The sequence below is a fragment of the Cebidichthys violaceus genome, unplaced genomic scaffold (assembly GCF_023349555.1).
Source record: "Cebidichthys violaceus isolate CVI_PGR_0920_01 unplaced genomic scaffold, fCebVio1.0.p SCAF_38, whole genome shotgun sequence".
Taxonomy (NCBI): Eukaryota; Metazoa; Chordata; class Actinopteri; order Perciformes; family Stichaeidae; genus Cebidichthys; species Cebidichthys violaceus.
Genome location: NW_027176572.1, coordinates 951,062 through 959,697, shown reverse-complemented (window position 1 = coordinate 959,697; position 8,636 = coordinate 951,062).

The following is an 8,636-nucleotide window of genomic DNA, read 5'->3' as shown; positions in this document are numbered from 1 at the left end:
GACTGTGGATAAGTGGAGAGCAGGGCTGCCTTTCAATCAGAGAGTTGTTGGTTTGATCCCCAGCTAGTCTATTTGTCTCATTTAACTTTTTTCGACATGCTATACTATGACTGTTTTTCACTTTTTTCGACAGAGAATACTATGACTGCTTTCGACATGCTATACAATCAATGTTTTCAAAATAATATACTATGACCGTTTTTCACTTTTTTCGACATACTATACTATGACTTTTTTCGACATGCTATACTATGACCGTTTTTCACTTTTTTCGACAGAGAATACTATGACTGCTTTCGGCAGGCTATACTGTCAATGTTTTCAAAATAATAAACAGTTACTATTTTTTTCACTTTTTTCGACATGCTATACTATGACCGTTTTTCACTTTCTTCGACAGGCTGTACCATGTTGTGGTGACCGTGGTTAAGTGGAAAGCAGGGCTGCCTTTCAGTCGGAGAGTTGTTGGTTTGATCCCCGCCTCCATCTAGTCTATTTAACTTTTTTCGACATGCTATACTATGACTTTTTTCGACATCCTATACTATCACTTTTTTTTTCAACATGCTATACTATGACTTTTTTTTCAACATGCAAAAACATGTGGCGACCGTGGCTAAGTGGAGAGCAGGGCTGCCTTTCAATCAGAGAGTTGTTGGTTTGATCCCCACCTCCAGTTTGTCTAATTTAACTTTTTTCGACATGCTATACTATGACCGTTTTTCACTTTTTTTGACAGAGAATACTATGACTGCTTTTGACAGGCTATACTATCAATGTTTTCAAAATAATATACAATTACTGTTTTTTGACTTTCTTCAACATGCTATACTATGACCGTTTTTCACTTTTTTCGACATGCTATACTATGACCGTTTTTCACTTTTTTCGACATACTATACTATGACTGCTTTTGACAGGCTATACTATGAATGTTTTCAAGATAATATACAATTACTGTTTTTTTTACTTTTTTCGACATGCTATACTATGACTGTTTTTCACTTTTTTCGACATGCTTTACCATGTTGTGGTGACCGTGGTTAAGTGGAGAGCAGGGCTGCCTTTCAGTCAGAGAGTTGTTGGTTTGATCTCCAGCTAGTCTATTTGTCTCATTTAACTTTTTTCGACATGCTATACTATGACTGTTTTTCACTTTCTTCGACAGAGAATACTATGACTGCTTTCGACAGGCTATACAATCAATGTTTTCAAAATAATATACTATGACCGTTTTTCACTTTCTTCGACATGCTATACTGTGACCGTTTTTCACTTTTTTCGACATACTATACTTTGACTGTTTTCGACTGGCTATACTATCAATGTTTTCAAAATAATATACAATTACTGTTTTTTGACTTTCTTCAACATGCTATACTATGACCGTTTTTCACTTTTTTCGACATGCTATACTATGACCGTTTTTCACTTTTTTCGACATGCTATACTATGACCGTTTTTCACTTTTTTCGACATACTATACTATGACTGCTTTTGACAGGCTATACTATGAATGTTTTCAAAATAATATACAATTACTGTTTTTTTTACTTTTTTCGACATGCTATACTATGACTCTTTTTCACTTTTTTCGACATCCTTTACCATGTTGTGGTGACCGTGGTTAAGTGGAGAGCAGGGCTGCCTTTCAATCAGAGAGTTGTTGGTTTGATCTCTAGCTAGTCTGTTTGTCTAATTTAACATTTAACTTTTTTCGACATGCTATACTATGACCGTTTTTCACTTTTTTCGACATGCTATACTATGACCGTTTTTCACTTTCTTTGACGTGCTATACTATGACCGTTTTTCACTTTTTTCGACAGAGAATACTATGACTGCTTTCAGCAGGCTATACTGTCAATGTTTTCAAAATAATAAACAGTTACTATTTTTTTTACTTTTTTCGACATGCTATACTATGACCGTTTTTCACTTTCTTCGCCAGGCTGTACCATGTTGTGGTGACCGTGGTTAAGTGGAAAGCAGGGCTGCCTTTCAGTCGGAGAGTTGTTGGTTTGATCCCCGCCTCCATCTAGTCTATTTAACTTTTTTCGACATGCTATACTATGACTTTTTTCGACATCCTACACTATCACTTTTTTTTTCAACATGCTATACTATGACTTTTTTTTCAACATGCAAAAACATGTGGTGACCGTGGCTAAGTGGAGAGCAGGGCTGCCTTTCAATCAGAGAGTTGTTGGTTTGATCCCCACCTCCAGTTTGTCTAATTTAACTTTTTTCGACATGCTATACTATGACCGTTTTTCACTTTTTTTGACAGAGAATACTATGACTGCTTTTGACAGGCTATACTATCAATGTTTTCAAAATAATATACAATTACTGTTTTTTTGACTCTTTTTGACATGCTATACTATGACCGTTTTTCACTTTTTTTGACAGGCTATACTATGACCGTTTTTCACTTTTTTCGACAGAGAATACTATGCCTGCTTTCGACAGGCTATACAATCAATGTTTTCAAAATAATATACTATGACCGTTTTTCACTTTTTTCGACATACTATACTATGACTGTTTTTGACAGGCTATACTATCAATGTTTTCAAAATAATATACAATTACTGTTTTTTGACTTTCTTCGACATGCTATACTATGACCGTTTTTCACTTTTTTCGACAGAGAATACTATGACTGCTTTTGACAGGCTATACTATGAATGTTTTCAAAATAATATACAATTACTGTTTTTTTTACTTTTTTCGACATGCTATACTATGACCGTTTTTCACTTTTTTTGACAGAGAATACTATGACTGCTTTTGACAGGCTATACTATGAATGTTTTCAAAATAATATACAATTACTGTTTTTGTGACTCTTTTCGACATGCTATACTATGACTGTTTTTCACTTTTTTCGACAGGCTATACTATGACTGTTTTCGACATGCTATACTATGACCGTTTTTCACTTTCTTCGACATGCTATACTATGACTTTCTTCGACATGCTATACTATGACCGTTTTTCACTTTTTTCGACATACTATACTTTGACTGTTTTCGACAGGCTATAAGATCAATGTTTTCAAAATAATAAACAATTACTATATTTTTGACTTTTTTCGACATGCTATACTATGACCGTTTTTCACTTTCTTCGACAGGCTGTACCATGTTGTGGTGACCGTGGTTAAGTGGAAAGCAGCGCTGCCTTTCAGTCGGATAGTTGTTGGTTTGATCCCCACCTCCAGCTAGTCAATTTGTCTAATTTAACATTTAACTTTTTTCGACATACTATACTTTGACTGTTTTCGACAGGCTATACTATCAATGTTTTCAAAATAATATACAATTACTGTTTTTTGACTTTCTTCGACATGTTATACTATGACCGTTTTTCACTTTTTTCGACATGCTATACTATGACTGCTTTTGACATGCTATACTATGAATGTTTTCAAAATAATATACAATTACTGTTTTTTTTTCTTTTTTCGACATGCTATACTATGACTTTTTTCGACATGCTATACTATGACTTTTTTTTCAACATGCTAAAGCATGTGGTGACCGTGGCTAAGTGGAGAGCAGGGCTGCCTTTCAATCAGAGAGTTGTTGGTTTGATCCCCACCTCCAGTTTGTCTAATTCAACTTTTTTCGACATGCTATACTATGACCGTTTTTCACTTTTTTTGACAGAGAATACTATGACTGCTTTTGACAGGCTATACTATCAATGTTTTCAAAATAATATACAATTACTGTTTTTTTGACTCTTTTTGACATGCTATACTATGACCGTTTTTCACTTTTTTCGACAGAGAATACTATGCCTGCTTTCGACAGGCTATACAATCAATGTTTTCAAAATAATATACTATGACCGTTTTTCACTTTTTTCGACATACTATACTGTGACTGTTTTTGACAGGCTATACTATCAATGTTTTCAAAATAATATACAATTACTGTTTTTGTGACTCTTTTCGACATGCCATACTATGACCGTTTTTCACTTTTTTCGACAGGCTATACTATGACTGTTTTCGACATGCTATACTATGACCGTTTTTCACTTTCTTCGACATGCTATACTATGACTTTTTTCGACATGCTATACTATGACCGTTTTTCACTTTTTTCGACATACTATACTTTGACTGTTTTCGACAGGCTATATTATCAATGTTTTCAAAATAATATACAGTTACTATTTTTTTGACTTTTTTCGACATGCTATACTATGACCGTTTTTCACTTTCTTCGACAGGCTGTACCATGTTGTGGTGACCGTGGTTAAGTGGAAAGCAGGGCTGCCTTTCAGTCGGAGAGTTGTTGGTTTGATCCCCGACCGTTTTTCACTTTCTTCGACATGCTATACTATGACTTTTTTCGACATGCTATACTATGACTGTTTTTCACTTTTTTCGACATACTATACTTTGACTGTTTTCGACAGGCTATACTATCAATGTTTTCAAAATAATATACAATTACTGTTTTTTGACTTTCTTCGACATGTTATACTATGACCGTTTTTCACTTTTTTCGACATGCTATACTATGACTGCTTTTGACATGCTATACTATGAATGTTTTCAAAATAATATACAATTACTGTTTTTTTTTCTTTTTTCGACATGCTATACTATGACTTTTTTCGACATGCTATACTATGACTTTTTTTTCAACATGCTAAAGCATGTGGTGACCGTGGCTAAGTGGAGAGCAGGGCTGCTTTTCAATCAGAGAGTTGTTGGTTTGATCCCCACCTCCAGTTTGTCTAATTCAACTTTTTTCGACATGCTATACTATGACCGTTTTTCACTTTTTTTGACAGAGAATACTATGACTGCTTTTGACAGGCTATACTATCAATGTTTTCAAAATAATATACAATTACTGTTTTTTTGACTCTTTTTGACATGCTATACTATGACCGTTTTTCACTTTTTTCGACAGAGAATACTATGCCTGCTTTCGACAGGCTATACAATCAATGTTTTCAAAATAATATACTATGACCGTTTTTCACTTTCTTCGACATGCTATACTATGACTTTCTTCGACATGTTATACTATGACCGTTTTTCACTTTTTTCGACATACTATACTGTGACTGTTTTTGACAGGCTATACTATCAATGTTTTCAAAATAATATACAATTACTGTTTTTTGACTTTCTTCAACATGCTATACTATGACTTTCTTCGACATGTTATACTATGACCGTTTTTCACTTTTTTCGACATACTATACTGTGACTGTTTTTGACAGGCTATACTATCAATGTTTTCAAAATAATATACAATTACTGTTTTTGTGACTCTTTTCGACATGCTATACTATGACCGTTTTTCACTTTTTTCGACAGGCTATACTATGACTGTTTTCGACATGCTATACTATGACCGTTTTTCACTTTCTTCGACATGCTATACTATGACTTTTTTCGACATGCTATACTATGACCGTTTTTCACTTTTTTCGACATACTATACTTTGACTGTTTTCGACCGTGGTTAAGTGGAAAGCAGGGCTGCCTTTCAGTCGGAGAGTTGTTGGTTTGATCCCCGCCTCCATCTAGTCTATTTAACTTTTTTCGACATGCTATACTATGACTTTTTTCGACATCCTATACTATCACTTTTTTTTTCAACATGCTATACTATGACTTTTCTTTCAACATGCAAAAACATGTGGTGACCGTGGCTAAGTGGAGAGCAGGGCTGCCTTTCAATCAGAGAGTTGTTGGTTTGATCCCCACCTCCAGTTTGTCTAATTTAACTGTTTTCGACATGCTATACTATGACCGTTTTTCACTTTTTTTGACAGAGAATACTATGACTGCTTTTGACAGGCTATACGATCAATGTTTTCAAAATAATAAACAATTACTATATTTTTGACTTTTTTCGACATGCTATACTATGACCGTTTTTCACTTTCTTCGACAGGCTGTACCATGTTGTGGTGACCGTGGTTAAGTGGAAAGCAGCGCTGCCTTTCAGTCGGATAGTTGTTGGTTTGATCCCCACCTCCAGCTAGTCCATTTAACTTTTTTCGACATACTATACTTTGACTGTTTTCGACTGGCTATACTATCAATGTTTTCAAAATAATATACAATTACTGTTTTTTGACTTTCTTCAACATGCTATACTATGACCGTTTTTCACTTTTTTCGACATGCTATACTATGACCGTTTTTCACTTTTTTCGACATGCTATACTATGACCGTTTTTCACTTTTTTCGACATACTATACTATGACTGCTTTTGACAGGCTATACTATGAATGTTTTCAAAATAATATACAATTACTGTTTTTTTTACTTTTTTCGACATGCTATACTATGACTCTTTTTCACTTTTTTCGACATCCTTTACCATGTTGTGGTGACCGTGGTTAAGTGGAGAGCAGGGCTGCCTTTCAATCAGAGAGTTGTTGGTTTGATCTTTAGCTAGTCTGTTTGTCTAATTTAACATTTAACTTTTTTCGACATGCTATACTATGACCGTTTTTCACTTTTTTCGACATGCTATACTATGACCGTTTTTCACTTTCTTTGACGTGCTATACTATGACCGTTTTTCACTTTTTTCGACAGAGAATACTATGACTGCTTTCAGCAGGCTATACTGTCAATGTTTTCAAAATAATAAACAGTTACTATTTTTTTTACTTTTTTCGACATGCTATACTATGACCGTTTTTCACTTTCTTCGCCAGGCTGTACCATGTTGTGGTGACCGTGGTTAAGTGGAAAGCAGGGCTGCCTTTCAGTCGGAGAGTTGTTGGTTTGATCCCCGCCTCCATCTAGTCTATTTAACTTTTTTCGACATGCTATACTATGACTTTTTTCGACATCCTACACTATCACTTTTTTTTTCAACATGCTATACTATGACTTTTTTTTCAACATGCAAAAACATGTGGTGACCGTGGCTAAGTGGAGAGCAGGGCTGCCTTTCAATCAGAGAGTTGTTGGTTTGATCCCCACCTCCAGTTTGTCTAATTTAACTTTTTTCGACATGCTATACTATGACCGTTTTTCACTTTTTTTGACAGAGAATACTATGACTGCTTTTGACAGGCTATACTATCAATGTTTTCAAAATAATATACAATTACTGTTTTTTTGACTCTTTTTGACATGCTATACTATGACCGTTTTTCACTTTTTTTGACAGGCTATACTATGACCGTTTTTCACTTTTTTCGACAGAGAATACTATGCCTGCTTTCGACAGGCTATACAATCAATGTTTTCAAAATAATATACTATGACCGTTTTTCACTTTTTTCGACATACTATACTATGACTGTTTTTGACAGGCTATACTATCAATGTTTTCAAAATAATATACAATTACTGTTTTTTGACTTTCTTCGACATGCTATACTATGACCGTTTTTCACTTTTTTCGACAGAGAATACTATGACTGCTTTTGACAGGCTATACTATGAATGTTTTCAAAATAATATACAATTACTGTTTTTTTTACTTTTTTCGACATGCTATACTATGACCGTTTTTCACTTTTTTTGACAGAGAATACTATGACTGCTTTTGACAGGCTATACTATGAATGTTTTCAAAATAATATACAATTACTGTTTTTGTGACTCTTTTCGACATGCTATACTATGACTGTTTTTCACTTTTTTCGACAGGCTATACTATGACTGTTTTCGACATGCTATACTATGACCGTTTTTCACTTTCTTCGACATGCTATACTATGACTTTCTTCGACATGCTATACTATGACCGTTTTTCACTTTTTTCGACATACTATACTTTGACTGTTTTCGACAGGCTATAAGATCAATGTTTTCAAAATAATAAACAATTACTATATTTTTGACTTTTTTCGACATGCTATACTATGACCGTTTTTCACTTTCTTCGACAGGCTGTACCATGTTGTGGTGACCGTGGTTAAGTGGAAAGCAGCGCTGCCTTTCAGTCGGATAGTTGTTGGTTTGATCCCCACCTCCAGCTAGTCAATTTGTCTAATTTAACATTTAACTTTTTTCGACATACTATACTTTGACTGTTTTCGACAGGCTATACTATCAATGTTTTCAAAATAATATACAATTACTGTTTTTTGACTTTCTTCGACATGTTATACTATGACCGTTTTTCACTTTTTTCGACATGCTATACTATGACTGCTTTTGACATGCTATACTATGAATGTTTTCAAAATAATATACAATTACTGTTTTTTTTTCTTTTTTCGACATGCTATACTATGACTTTTTTCGACATGCTATACTATGACTTTTTTTTCAACATGCTAAAGCATGTGGTGACCGTGGCTAAGTGGAGAGCAGGGCTGCCTTTCAATCAGAGAGTTGTTGGTTTGATCCCCACCTCCAGTTTGTCTAATTCAACTTTTTTCGACATGCTATACTATGACCGTTTTTCACTTTTTTTGACAGAGAATACTATGACTGCTTTTGACAGGCTATACTATCAATGTTTTCAAAATAATATACAATTACTGTTTTTTTGACTCTTTTTGACATGCTATACTATGACCGTTTTTCACTTTTTTCGACAGAGAATACTATGCCTGCTTTCGACAGGCTATACAATCAATGTTTTCAAAATAATATACTATGACCGTTTTTCACTTTTTTCGA